The following is a 13,789-nucleotide window of genomic DNA, read 5'->3' as shown; positions in this document are numbered from 1 at the left end:
TGATTTTCCATAAAGATGGATTTAAACCACAGATTTCAGATATCAACCTGTACACCCCTAAAGTCCAGAAGGTATTTTGATCTGTGGTTTTGATTTGGCCCATTGTAGAGCTGGGGCCTGACTACAAAGTTTGGATCTGGACTGAGGGCTGAACTTCCCAAGTGTTTGGATCTAAGGTTGGTTTAGGTCCATCTTTAGTTTCCCACACAGAAAGTCAAGTTTAACATTGGTTAGAAAAGATTTCAGGTCCCACACCATACCTTGCGTCCCAGGACACAGAACAAGCTCATCTAGCACTTGATCCACAGGTCTGTGGGGTCATCCAGAGGTTTTCCATTGTCTCCAACAAGCTTTGTATAAGACTCCTATTCAAATAAAACTGATGCAAAGGAATTTAAATAGAAAGCTTGGTTAAGGCTTACTAGAACTGTAAATGGGTTAGAATTCTGAAATGGGTTAGAATTAATGCTTAGTTGTTGGTTGTAATTGAATTCAAGTCTAAAGCTTGTTCAGTTGAACCAGCTGGAGATGCCTCCATCCTCTGCCTTGTGTTTAGTGAAACTCCTTGGCGGCAGCATCAAATTAACTAAAGCAATGTGCCAAGTCTTTTGCCTTGACATGATTTATTTGCTCACTCTTGTTTAGCCTGGTCTTTATCTGGATAAGTTTTGAGCAGGTTTTCTAATCTCTTGAACTGTTCCTTAGGCCAACTCATTTTACAGGAAGAATTTCTTATGCCACAGCCTTGTACCTGCACTGAATTATTTCTTAAACAGCTCCAAACACTGTTGTTATCACAGATGTGCCCACACGTGCAGTTTTTCACTGCTGTTTGCTGTTGACCATCTTCTCCAGTTCCCCTGCAAAGGTGTAATTTCAAAACCAACTTGAGTTACTTCTTTCTCAGATATGCAGAATCAGGGCTCATGTCTATGCAAAGTAAAAACCTTGGTGCAGTAGTGCCTAGATCCCCTACTCAGGATCAGGGCTCATTGCACTGGCCTTGACTGCAATCGAATTAGAAGTGTCAGACGAACAAATATAGACTGACCTCATGCAAACATTGGACCAGATTTTGGTCTCAGTTAAATGAGTGTAAATCAGGAGTAATAAACCCTTCCAAGCCAGGACTGAACAAGTCCTTTGTAATCTGGGGCAACTTTCTGGCCTCACTTTCAAAAGTGCTGAGCACCAGGCTGTTCCCATTACTCATGTCAATGTGAGCTGTGGATGCTCAGCACTACTGACAATCAAGCCATATTTGCAGTATGTGTTGCAGGCAGCTCTGGACTACATGGAGTGAGTTGCCCACCTTATACTAATGCAGGGTTGGGCCCTTTGAGTTGACTTATTGTTGAGCCATTTTAAAGCAAATATGGACATAGCACAAGCTTCAAAGAAATTTAGCTGTTGCCCTCCTCTTGGGAAGCACATTCATTTCCTAGAGCACTAGCTGGTCAGGGTTTACATTGGTTTAGCTGCTGCAGTTCTCCTGATGCACTGAGAAAGAAATATTTCTGGAGTAATGATGAGAACGCCACTATTTAAAAAAACACAAAACTCAGAAATGTTTTAGAAATTGTCACTTTTGAGAGGACTTTGCACACTGTGATAAACTACAGATGAGCAAACACACTTCTGAAACAATTTCTAGGTTTGCACCATGAATGAAATAAGAAATGAATGCAATATGTCCCACTCTCATTATCACTTGTCAGGCACAATTAACAAAAAATGTTAGTAGTTTTTTCTTTCTAGAAAATGTTCTTTTTATTGTTTAAAACTTTCATTTTCTTTCCTTTCTTCATATTAACTCTTATACTGAAAGGCAAGGGGCCACTCAAATTACAGAGTAAGTGCAATAGAGAGCTAAATAGCTGTGAACGCTATGCAATGAGTTGAACTCTGCTCGCGGTCAATCTAGCAATGCTAGTGAAGCCAATGGGTTTGCATGGGTGCACATGACAGTAGGGCCTCTCTAGTGTAACACTTGTCTATAACACCAGTGATCACCACTTAAGACAGCATTTGCAGACGGCAGCCACATGGTAGTGGTGTGAATGTGAAGTACCATAGTCTTGCCCCATATTCACAAAAACCAAACACCCTTCATGCTATGAGGTTGTAACTGCCAGTAGATGTTGACTCTTTAGCGGTGACCACTGTTTTATATGAAAAATATCTATATTAAAAGTGTTTGACATCTTCAAAGCACTTTCGCAAATATTAGCTAATGGGGTGAAGCCTCTGCAGCGTGAGGCATGGGTGACTCGTTTGTTTAAACAAGAGTAAATGGTGGAGTCTCTGTAACTTGAAGTCTTTAAATCAAGATTTGAGGACTTCAGCAACTAAGAGGTTTCTGGTGTATTACAGAAGTGGGTGGGTGAGGTTCTATGGCCTGCCATATGCTGAAGGTCAGACTAGATGATTATGATGGTCCCTTCTGGTTTTAAAGTCTAAAATCATCTAGTCTAATTTCCTGTATAATTCAGGCCATCGAGCTTCACCTGGTGATGCCTGCATAAAAACATAAGGTCTGGAAGGGACCTGCTGGGTCATTGATTCCAATCCCTTGGCAATTCAGTTATATAATCCTGTTCATAGATTTATCAATTTCCATCTTAAAACCAGTTGGGATTCTTTCCCTCACTACTGCTACTGGGGAGCTGTTCCAGAACCTCACTCCTCTGAAGGTTAGAAACCTTCCTCCTAATTTCTAAACTAAATTTACTCATGCCCAGGTTTACTCATGTATCTAGTCTGATAACTGGTGCTTGAGGACATGAGGTACCTCACCCCACAGTGGTCCCAATCCCTGTTGGCTCAAGGACTGAACTGGCACTAGACTGATGGACTGTGCTCAAGATGTGTTTTTTAAAATTATAGCACCCTACAGAGATTTTACATGCACTTGAAAAGCTATTACTTGTTTGTGTACTGTCTACTCGTTTGCAAGCTGTTTTGATTGAATCTGCTCTAGTGAAGACTGTCTCCCCTGCACCCAACCCTGCAAGAATTTTGTAATGTAGAATGAGCCTTAAAAACTGTTCCAGCTCTCACCGTCTCTCAGCACGCCCAGTTGGGATTCATATGTAAAACCTTAAGTACTGTGGATGTTAGCCAATCAAGAAAGATAATTGCAAACGGCTATTCACTTACAGCATTTTCCGGTTTAAAGTATTTTCTGAGGACATGCAGGGATAAATCTGGGGTGTGGACCCTTCTGTCCTAAATTACTAAACAGTACCATTGTTTTGCATGTAAATTAGAGAATTGGTGATGTAGGAAGACCACACAAAAGATTTTATTGGTGTGAATAACTTGCAAACTGTCATCAACTGCTACTGTAATGACCAAATCTTGCAGGAGTTATTAGTTTGAAAAGATCTTTCCCCATAGTAGTTGCAAATTCACCTCTATTTCTGTTTCACAAACCTGCTATAGCCCCACCATATTTATATGACTGTAAAATATTTAGTGATTGATATATGGTACCATGTGACTACCCATTCCTGCATACAATTGTTAGAGAGACAAGGTGAGTGAGGTAATATCTTTAATTGGACCAACTTCTGTTGGTGAAAGAGACAAGCTTTCAAGCTACACAGAGTTGAAGAAGAGCTCTATCTAATAAAAGATATTACCTCACCCACCTTTTCTCTCTCATATCCTGGGACCAACAAGTCTACAACAACATTGCAAACAACTCTGTTCTCATTTTCTCCTACTCATTCTCTTGTTATTGCTTTTTCTTTTTCTTTTTTTTTTTCTGTTCTCAGGATTTTGGCCTAGACCTCATCAGCTGTGATTTCTTTTTTAACCAGTTAGAGGTGTGAGTTTAATAGGTCACGTCTGCCAATGTTAGATTTGCTTTCTGGCCATCACAGCTGCATTTTGGCATCCACACCAACTGCACTGCCTACTTCTAGATGGGGAGTTCATCCAGGAACATTGTACGTAGCTGTTGCAGAGTTCAGCAGCAGCTGCATTATCAGATGTTTGTATTACTGTAGTGCCTAGTGGGCCCAATATATACTGGGGCCCCATTGTCCTAAGTGCTGTATGTACCCATAGCAAGAGAAATTCATTGCCCTGAAAATGTACATTCCGAATAGACAAGACACCAAGGTGGGAGAAATGAAGTGTTGTTATCTACATTTTACATGAAGGGAAGAGAAACACAGCGAGATTAAGTGACTTGCCCAAGGTCACACAGGAAGTCTGTGGTGAGCCAGGAATTGAACTCACATGTCTTGAGTTTCAGTTTATTGCTGTAAATATAAGAGCATCCTTTCTGTGTGTAGCTGGATACTTGTTAGAGCAGCCTTCCACTCTAACACCTTTCCACTAAAGGTTAGAGGTAAGTGTGGTTGCTGTGGAGCTTACAAAGTAGAGCAATCTGAACAATGCTGTCAGCAGTATGTCCAGCAAAAGAAAGTCTGAAACATTTTCAATTGCTCTGCGTCTTCTGGGTATTGTGGCCAGGAGTATTTTCTTGTTTTTGTTAATGCACAGGGGACAGAGACCCTGTGGTCAGACACAGAGAGTGGCACTCTTCTTGAGTGAGAAGGCACTTTGGCTATCAGATACCCAAACATACAGAGCTATAGGAGGTGGGAGGACTGGCTTTATCAGTTAGGTAGGCACAATAAAATAACAATGCGCTTTAAGCTGATATGAGAATTGAGCCATGTGCCAGACAAGGCAGACAGCAGAGTGGTACATGGCTAAATTCCCTGGTTATTAAGGGCCTAAAAAGTACCTTGTTCCATGTGTAAGGATGCCAGTGTCTGGCCCTAACTGATTATTAACAGTGCTTTGTGGGTAAAAACTGCTTGCTGCATTGCTCCTTTCCCTGCTCAGCCTCCCTGCTGTCGCTTGCTGCTTGTGTCCCTCCTGTCCTTCCCTGCTCACGCGTCCCCGCTGCTGCTCGTCGCATCCCTCCCCCTTCCCCAGAATGTCGCTGGCTGCCTGAGGGAAAGGGGAGTATGGAATAAAAGAGGGGGACCAAGCAGGGGGGAGGGATGCGGCAGTAAGTGGAGGGGGGGGACGGGGCCTGTGGCAGACTGTGGCAGACTGTGGGCTGGGCTGCGGGTGGAAGAGGCGGGATGGGGGGCCCAGATTTGCCATCAGTGGGCCTTGGGCCAGAGCACAATGCCTGGAGGGGAAAGGAGCTGCCACTGCGGGGGTAACAAACTTTATTCAAGTTCACGATTACCAAGAACACTGTGACCTCTGCACCAAACTCATAACTTGTTTGCTGATTATTATTATTTTATTAAGGCTATCCCCAGACTCTCTGTGGAGCTGAGTACTATATTGTGATAGCGTAGCTAAATAATAGCAGAGAGAGGCATAAAGACATAATAGCAAATTTTAGGAGGTCTCTAGGTGAAAATCAGTGCAATGGGTGAGCCCGGAATAAAAGAGAGAACCGTTTGTTTCTATCAAATGCTAGCTCGTGGAATGGGGGACTAAAAACAAAGTTGTTAATGGAAAAACAAATGAATCTCAAGTAACTCTAAGGCCATGTCTACACTACACTTACAGTGGCACAGCTGTACTGATGCAGCTGCGTTGCTGTAAGATCTCTTTTGTGTAGTTGCTCTATGCTGCTGGGATAGAGCTCTCTAGTCAACATAATTAAACCACCCCCAAGGAGTGGTGGTAGCTCTGTCAGTGGGAGAAGTTCTCCTGCTGACATAGCGCGCTGCCCACACCAGCACTTCTGTCGGTGTAACTTATGTCCCTTAGGAGTGTGTGTGTGTTTGTTTTTTTCACATCCCTGAGCAACATAAGTTATACCAACAAAAGTGGTAGTGTAGACATAGCCTAAGACCAGGCTTGGTCACAATCAGTGAGGGGATACTCCTTTTGAGCAGCAGTGTGGAAAATTTTTTGCTTGGTGAGGTGTAAGAAGCTTTAGACAGTCAGTTAAGTGCTGCTTTTTCATTCATTCTGAATCTGCCTATGAACCAGAGAAGGCTACCAGAAGATAATTCAGATGCCAAAAAAGGGGGTGGATAGCAGAAGGCGGGGGGCAGGGACGCTGATGGTCTCTCCTTCCTTTCACTGCAGGATTTACTGTTGACACTGTCTGCAGATTTCTGTTTGCTTTACTGCTGGTAGTCAGAATTGGTGATCAAAGGCTAGTGCAGCAATACGTATGAAGGGAGGTGATTGGTTGGACTCTCTATGTTCTTTGTAACAGTACTCAGATTTGTTGTTTTAGGCAGTGTTCCACATAGTGTAAGATACATTGTATGATCACTAGGGGAGTCAGTCAAACATTTCTTCCTTCTCAATTCCTTTTATACAGGAAACCAGTGTAACATGAAGTCTTGGGGTGGAAGCTTTAAACCCATAGAGTGCCTGTTGCACTTCCTGAGTCTCTTGTCAGGGACGCAATTTGTATGGAAAAAGTTCTGCTGACAGATATATTTTTATTGCCTATTATTCCGTCTGCTCAGTCTTTGTTACATTTGAATATAAAAGGAACTTTATTTTTAAGTGCTCATCTGCTCTGTCCTGATACTTATATCCTCACCCCAAACTCATAATTCTCTGGGTTTTGTTTTTTTTTTGACATCACAATTGGTTGCTGTGGAACGTACAGTCTGCTGTTCCTGTTTACAATAGATCACATATTTCTTCCGTTTTCCTCTCTGTCCCTTCTCCCACAAGAAACTCTCCTATTCCATGGTATTTCGTTTGAATTAAAAGGTTATGTCCCTATATATAGCTTTATCCTTTTGGCAGAAGAATAAACTGAAGTGGCAGATGAATGTAAAGATCTTGTTTTCCTGATAATATCTTTACTAAGCAAAATACAGAAATTGTGTCTTATATAACTGCTTCTAGGGTCCTTTCTGTAAGCAAACACTCATTGAATTCAGTGGCGCAGGGTTGGGCCCATAATGCAGTTGGATAAGTTGAAACTTAATTTATAGTGAAATAGAACATCCTGAATGACTTCATTGTTTGCAGTGTCCAAACTGCAATTTCAGTTATTGTGGCCTATGTTATATTTTGTGCCGCACCTTAAAAAAAGTCTACTTTATGTATGTAAAGAGCAAAACCTATCATTTCAGTCTAAATGACTTTTAGTTTAAATGAACATCATGAAAGAACAAAAATGAAGTCTCCAGGTAAGAGCATACTTTGTGCATCTCCTCTGTAGCAGTCTGCAGTGGAGTACAAAATCGTTCACTTGAAAGCAGCCACCATAAAGTTTACTACTAGAAGTTTTAATGGTGCAATAGATAGAAAACAATGTAACTTACAGAGGTACATACAGCGCAGCTGTAGGAGGGTCCCACTGTATAAGCACTTCCTAAGGGGATTTTTAAAAATTCTAAGAAGTTCTCCTTTTATGTGAAAGAGAGCATGCCTAACACTTGCAACATTCATATAAAATGCAGTTTACGAGTGCTCTCTGTGCAAGTCACTTCCCTCTGAGCTCTGACCAATACCACAACCCCACTTGCCAACCCTTTTGGACAAATGACTGTTTACTTTGCATTCCACTGCCTGCTCAAGACAAAGGGCCTGATCCTGCTAGCTAGTCCCATTGATTTCAGAGAGAGTAGAAGGTGCTTGATATTGAAGGTGCTGAGTAACTGTCAAGGGGAACTTAGGAGGATCGGGGCCCAATATTTTTTTCTTCCATTTCCCCATGCTGATGGGAGTATGTATTCTGAGATGCCTCGTTTTCATGGGGCTCTGCTAGAGAAATCCACTCCCTCTATTTTCAGTAGTTTAGAGCAGTATTGATAATGTTATCCCGGAGCAACTGGGAGTGGAAAGCAGCAGTCTGGACTGTCTGAGGAGAGATGTTATATTCAAGCAACTTTTGGGCTTCAGACCATGTATGTGTAGTCATTTTAGAGCAGTGAATTACACCAGTTTCCTGAAAGTGGGAGACTAGAAACTCATGGAACAGCATAACGATGTAATGGTGTAATGTAATTTGTTTCTCGTGCTCATTTTCATCCCCTCTAAGGGTTATAGGCTCCTTCCTGCCTTCCCAACCCCCCTGTGTCATTAGGGAGCTTTTACTTTCTCAGTAGATGAAACATAAGCACACAAGCCCCCACAGGAAAAGTCTGCAAGGCTGTCTAAATTATAGCTATGCTTTCAGAGAGAGGCCTACAAACAAAAATGTGTTATAAATCTTCTCCAACTGCCCACCCCACCGTCACATGATGTAGCCTTCTCTTAACCAATCAGTCTTTTAAAATTCCTGTAAGATATATGTTTACATTGTAGATGGGCTTGAATCAAGCTCAACCACAAAATTCGGAGGAATTTGGATCCAAATCTGAATGTCACTGCTTGGGGCCCTCTCTTGTTTGCACAGCCCTGTTAACACTAAAAGTACAACTGTGGTCAGCTGATCGGGTTACAACACATATGGATGTGTCCTCCCTGCACTTTATCTATCACCAAAACAGCATGTCAGCTATGTTTGTAAGTTTACATCTACCATGGTGCCAATCTGTTTGCATCAATGTTTTCTGGGAAAATCTGGACAGCTTTCCTAAACTACTCCGCTGCTGCTCCCAGCACACTGGATTTTGGGTCTTTTCCTCTCCTGCTCTAGGGTCAGACCTGTATTAGATGGGAAGGATAGTCTTGTATTTAAAACACAGGTTGAGTATTCAGGAAATCTGGGTATACTGTTCCCAGGTCTGCCCCTATTTTCTGAGATACCTTAGGAAATTAAAGGCTTGTCTTCACTTACCTTGGAGATTCGGCAGCAGTCGACTGGAGTTACGCAAACTACGCAAAAAACTTGCGTAACTCCTGTCGACTTCTGTGCTTCTGTTCTGCGTGCCATCTTCACTGCACTGCGCCACTTGAGAAGGTGGTCTTAATATGGCGATTTCTGGATCGACTGAGCGGGTCTTCACTGACCACTTAGTCGATCCAGAGAAGTCGATCTGATGGCGGTGAATTTGCCGCCATCAGTGAAGACATAGCCTAAGATAACATCTTTTTGCTTCAGTATATCCTAAAAGCAGGATAATGAACTGGGCTGCTCACTGCGGTGGAGGGAGGCTAAATTAATTAATGTTTATAACATGTTCTGAGATTCTTTCAGGGAGGATCTATAAAAGTGCAAAGTCTTGTTACTATTATTTTATGTAGAAATCTGGCAGAACTTTCCACTGCCTAAACCCAAGTCTCTCTCTCTTTTTAAATTCACTACACCTCAAGTTAAAATCATTCGTAATACTGCTGCCGGCATCTAGGGCTTTCTGTCTGTTGCTATACCTCAGATATTTGTTTTTAATGAGGTGAAAAGGACAATGAAAGAAAAATAAAGGTTGAAGATTTCTGTCATCAATCAGAGCTGAAACTGACCAGGTATTGGTCTCCTCCCTTCAGCCTGATAAACTTTTACAGTTGCTAAGTCTGGTTGCCTTCATGCTACCATATTTATCATGATATGGTGGGTTTTTACTGCTGATAATGCCCTAGTGAGGCCTGAGGAACTTTATTTGCTTAACCTTAACTCTCTGGAAGAGAAGTTAGCCACTTTGAACCTTTTAGCTGTCTGCTCTTAAAAGTGTTGAAAGAAGCAACTTTAAATCAGGGCTTTTATTACAATTCTAAACATACAAATAGATGCTCTGGTTCTCACAGAGTCAGTATCAAAAGGCGAGAGAGTCTGGAGTGTGTCAGCTATATATTGGCCATTCACCATTAATCAGCCTATGAATTGCTTCATATTAACTGGGATCTTTTAATCCTAGTAGTGTGTTAGTTCAGCACGTTCTATGATGAATATAGAAGCAATGAGAATTCTGACTTGACTTCAATGAAAGCTATGGCTGTGTAACTAAGAGCAGAATTTGGCCCCTTTTCCTTTCTTTGATACAGCTGTACTGTGTTTTTCTATGTATATGTGTGTCTGTGTGTATAGTTATATACTAACTCATTATCCTTCAACCAAGGGCATTTTGTCTGGATTTTCTATTTTGTGCCTCTAATGAAGTCTACTAACACTGATGTGCTGGAACAGATAAAACAAATAAATTAATTGCATTATCAGTACACATAATAAACCAAACATCAAAGCAATATGTAAAACGGCCAAAAATGTCAATAAGAAAGAGCAACTCCCCAAATGGTTTCCAAGGATGTTCCAGTCATATTGTGTTTTGTTATTGCCTTACCTTTTTGTGCTGTCTTGCATGTGCCTCAGTAGTTGCTTAGCCCTAATGTTGTTTGTCATATTTCTTGTGTGTGTTTGTGTCTTATGAGTTAGAATATTGCTTTTATTTAATTCTCTGGTTCCATAAATTGAAGCAATTCTCTAGAGGGCTAGTACACAACCTAACCTATGTTACTTTATAGATACAGTTCACTCTTGTTCAATCAAGTACACTTTATTTACTTAATAATAATAGTTGTATACTCTGGTCTGCATGTCTTTTGTCTGTTAAACAAAAATTGTCATGCAGATGTAAATGTGTGTATGTGTACATATATAATACAAAGGTATATGTAGGGCGGGGAAGATAACTCTAGAGCATTGCTTAAGCCAGTGGAGCTTTATACAGTATTATGTAGAATCTAATGAAATCCAGTTTTGTTTATATAATCTCTTCCATGCCCTGTGTAACTCGCAACATTTTCACCTTAGACCTCATTTGGATCTTCAAGAGCATACTCCTGTGCAGGACTGAGACTAAGAGTGGAAAATGCTTTTGAGTTATCTAAATAAATGTGTCACATGTGGGCTAGAAATGGCATGGTAAGTTTAATTCCCCGCGCCCCGCCCTCGACCCCCACAGCTCCTCCTTTCTCTCCTTTTATAAAATGCATATGGATGTTTACACTGTCTTCAGCTACTGCTTGTTCACAGTCTTTGGACTGAGTTGTATTACTGAATAGTATTTTATTGAACAAACTGTTTTTGACTGGTGATAAAGCGCAATTGTCATTAGCGTTGAATGCCAGCAGTGCAGAACAGGAAGTAAACCTGGCTAACCTTGAATCCAAAACAGTATTAAAATAAAGACCGAAGCCTGGATCCACAGAGGAGCTTAGCTGCCTATGTTCCATTTTTAGGCACCACTGAGATCCACAAAACTCCTGCTTGGCTGCCACATAACCCTGTAAGCAGCTACACTCACTTTGCACCCATGTTTTTGCAGTAAAAGTTCCCCAGGTGACTATTTTTTTGCCTCAGGACTGATCTCCTGAGTTCCAGTCCAGAAACTTAACCACAAGAGCATTCTTCCTCCACTCCCTCCCCTATTCTTCCTCTCTCACTGGGTCACTCCCAGGTCCAGCTGCTATGGTGATGGTCCCCTTGGCAATGCACACAATAATTAATTGACTACATGCCTGTTTTTGGACTAGATCAGGTGGGAGAAATTTGACCCATTCTGCTTTGCTTCCCAGCAACCTGTGGACTTTGAAGAGACCTGCCACTTCTAGCTAAGCATCAAGTACCCTTGTCAATGCTGTCTCAAGGATCCACTGTCTACATCTGCCCCAGAACACCCCCATGTACCTTTAAGATAAGTTGTTCCCTGAAAAAGACTGACACTGTGCAACTGTTCTGTAGTTTTGTTGTCATGTCACTAGATATAGATCAGTGGTCCCTCTCCTCTCCCCTGCCCCAAAGTTCCCTTATGTTAAGTGATTGTTTGTTTCTTTCCTTTGAAGAGCCTGTTGTTAAACAATATTGTTACGCACGTGGAAGGCATCCATTGTTTTTGCTGCTGTTACTTGGCTTGACACTGTATTCAAGGAGTAACTGTGGGAAATCAGTGCTCCTCTTTTTAAACATAAATTAGGTTAGACTGCAGTCTTCCTGCCTGCTATTGTTAACAAGACCATTAGAAAAATGGTAGGTACCAAATAAGCTAGGGAAAAAAATAGTAGGGCAATTTCTATCCTTTTAAAGTTGCATGTAAAATTTACCATTAAACCGGTGAATGGGACCATTGATGCTAGGAATTGTATAAAATAATCTAGAGGCGAGAAATAGTTTGGGTCCATTTAATGAAATCATGCAAAGGAATAAGACAGAGAGCACTAGACTCTGTGCTGCTTCATCAGTGACATTCCTCTTCATGCTTATGGATGCCTAAGAAGGGAACAGTTACATATTTGCACAGCAAGCAAAGTAAGAAGAACTTGGTAAATATTGTCAAACCTTTATGGTCTCTTTAGCTAAGAATGTCATTGAAGTAATTTGCCTCTAACCCTCTTGCTGGTTGCCACAGAAGGAGTTAGCTACAAGTAGTCAAACTTAAAACCAGATAATGATTCTCTTTGCGATGGTGGCTTTTATGCTTCTGATCAATTGAAAGATTGAATGAGAAAATTAAAGGCAACATTTTCTCAGAAGATATCTGTAGAGAAGAATAAGTGCAGAAGATATAGGTGCTGGAACTAGAAGTGGTGGGGGTGCTACTGCCTTCCCTCCCTCCCCCCATTTTGAAATACTTTCCATCATATACAGGGTTTACAGTTTGGTTCAATGGCTCTCAGCACCCCCACTACAAATTGTTCCAGCAACCCTGGCAGAAGATGCACCAAAGAACTATACTATAGTCGGTGGATAGGGATGTAAAATCCTAAATTTTTTAATGGTAATGTGCTGTTTAAACCCTTTAAACAGCAGATTATCATTTAAACTGGGGTGGGGGGGGGGTGGGGGGTGGCAGCTGGGCTCAGCTTGCAGGGAGGCACAGAGACCAGCGGGAGGGAGTCACAGCTGGGCTCGACTCCCTGCCAGCAAGAGTAGCCCAGGTGCTCTTGCTCTCTGGGAGGCGCGGATCCCAGCGCAGCTCCAGCCGCATGTGCAGAGCGGGGAGTGAAGGGAAGCCGCAGATGGGCTCTGCTCCCCATGAACGACAGCAGTTGAGTAGCTCTGGCTTGTGGGGAGGCGCAGAGCCAGGAGTGGAGCCCAGCCACTCTTGTTTGTGGGGAGCCCAGCTCAGCTCCCCCTGCACGAGTAGAGCGGGGAATGGGGGAAGCCGCAGCTGGGCTTGGCGCGGCTCCCTACAAGCGAGAGCATGCGCAGCTATGGCTGTGCATGCGCTGTGGGGGAGCCGCAGCTAGGTAGTGCTCTTGCTTGGCAGTGAGGAGCCAAGCCCAGCATGGCTCCCCTCACCCCCTGCATTTAACCATTTAAACGTTCTATTTTTAGAACGTTTAAACGGATTCTTTATTAAACTAGTTTTTGCATCTCTTTCAGCGGATAAGATCCATCTGTGTGGACTGGAAAGGAGAATTCTACCCTAAAATATGTTCTGTTAAGTTCAGATCAGTTTTACAGAAAAATTGCTGTTTCTACGGAAGAAAGAGAGGAGGCTATTTACGCTGCCAGATTGTCCTTTTTGGTGCCTACTGTTTGGGGTTCTTATTCCCAGTATATATTTCAATTACATATTCTGTGTGAGGAATTCCTGTTGATGTCAGGCGAAATACCATCTTCAGAACAAGTATGGGATATATAATGGCGCCCCTTTGCGTGGATACAAATAAAGAATATAATCCTGCATCTGGAATTAGCTCCAATTATTTTTGTGTGTTTTTTTTTTTTTTTTTTTTTAAAGATATTTCAGAGGTAATTCATGAATGTTGGTTTTGAAGAAACATACATCATATTACATATGGATTAGAAGACTTGACTGTTTAAACCACATACCGTGTGACATATGGAATATTTCGAAATCTCTGATAAGGCTAATTGCATATAATAAAAACTTGGGCCTCTGTATGACTGAATGAGCACACTGGCCATTTGATCACCTGTGATGAT

The 13,789-nt window shown here is 41.9% G+C and overlaps 1 long non-coding RNA gene across 3 annotated transcripts in view; it reads left to right on the top strand.

Annotated features, from left to right (window-relative positions):
* LOC137164536 (uncharacterized) overlaps positions 1-13,537 on the top strand; it is a 104,270-nt gene extending 90,733 nt beyond the window's left edge. For all 3 annotated transcript variants that reach the window (XR_010923088.1, XR_010923089.1, XR_010923090.1), the window contains exons 3-5: positions 10,652-10,762; positions 11,416-11,866; positions 13,223-13,537. This is a non-coding gene — a long non-coding RNA (uncharacterized lncRNA). The remainder of the gene's footprint in view (positions 1-10,651; positions 10,763-11,415; positions 11,867-13,222) is intronic.
* The last annotated feature ends 252 nt before the right edge of the window (positions 13,538-13,789 follow it).

Source organism: Emydura macquarii, unplaced genomic scaffold (genome assembly GCF_026122565.2).
Source record: "Emydura macquarii macquarii isolate MOO-44397 ecotype Brisbane River unplaced genomic scaffold, CSIRO-AGI_Emac_v2 contig_2676, whole genome shotgun sequence".
Taxonomy (NCBI): domain Eukaryota; kingdom Metazoa; phylum Chordata; order Testudines; family Chelidae; genus Emydura; species Emydura macquarii.
The sequence above is the reverse complement of the archived record's forward strand: the minus strand, read 5'-3'. Positions and strand labels throughout refer to the sequence as shown.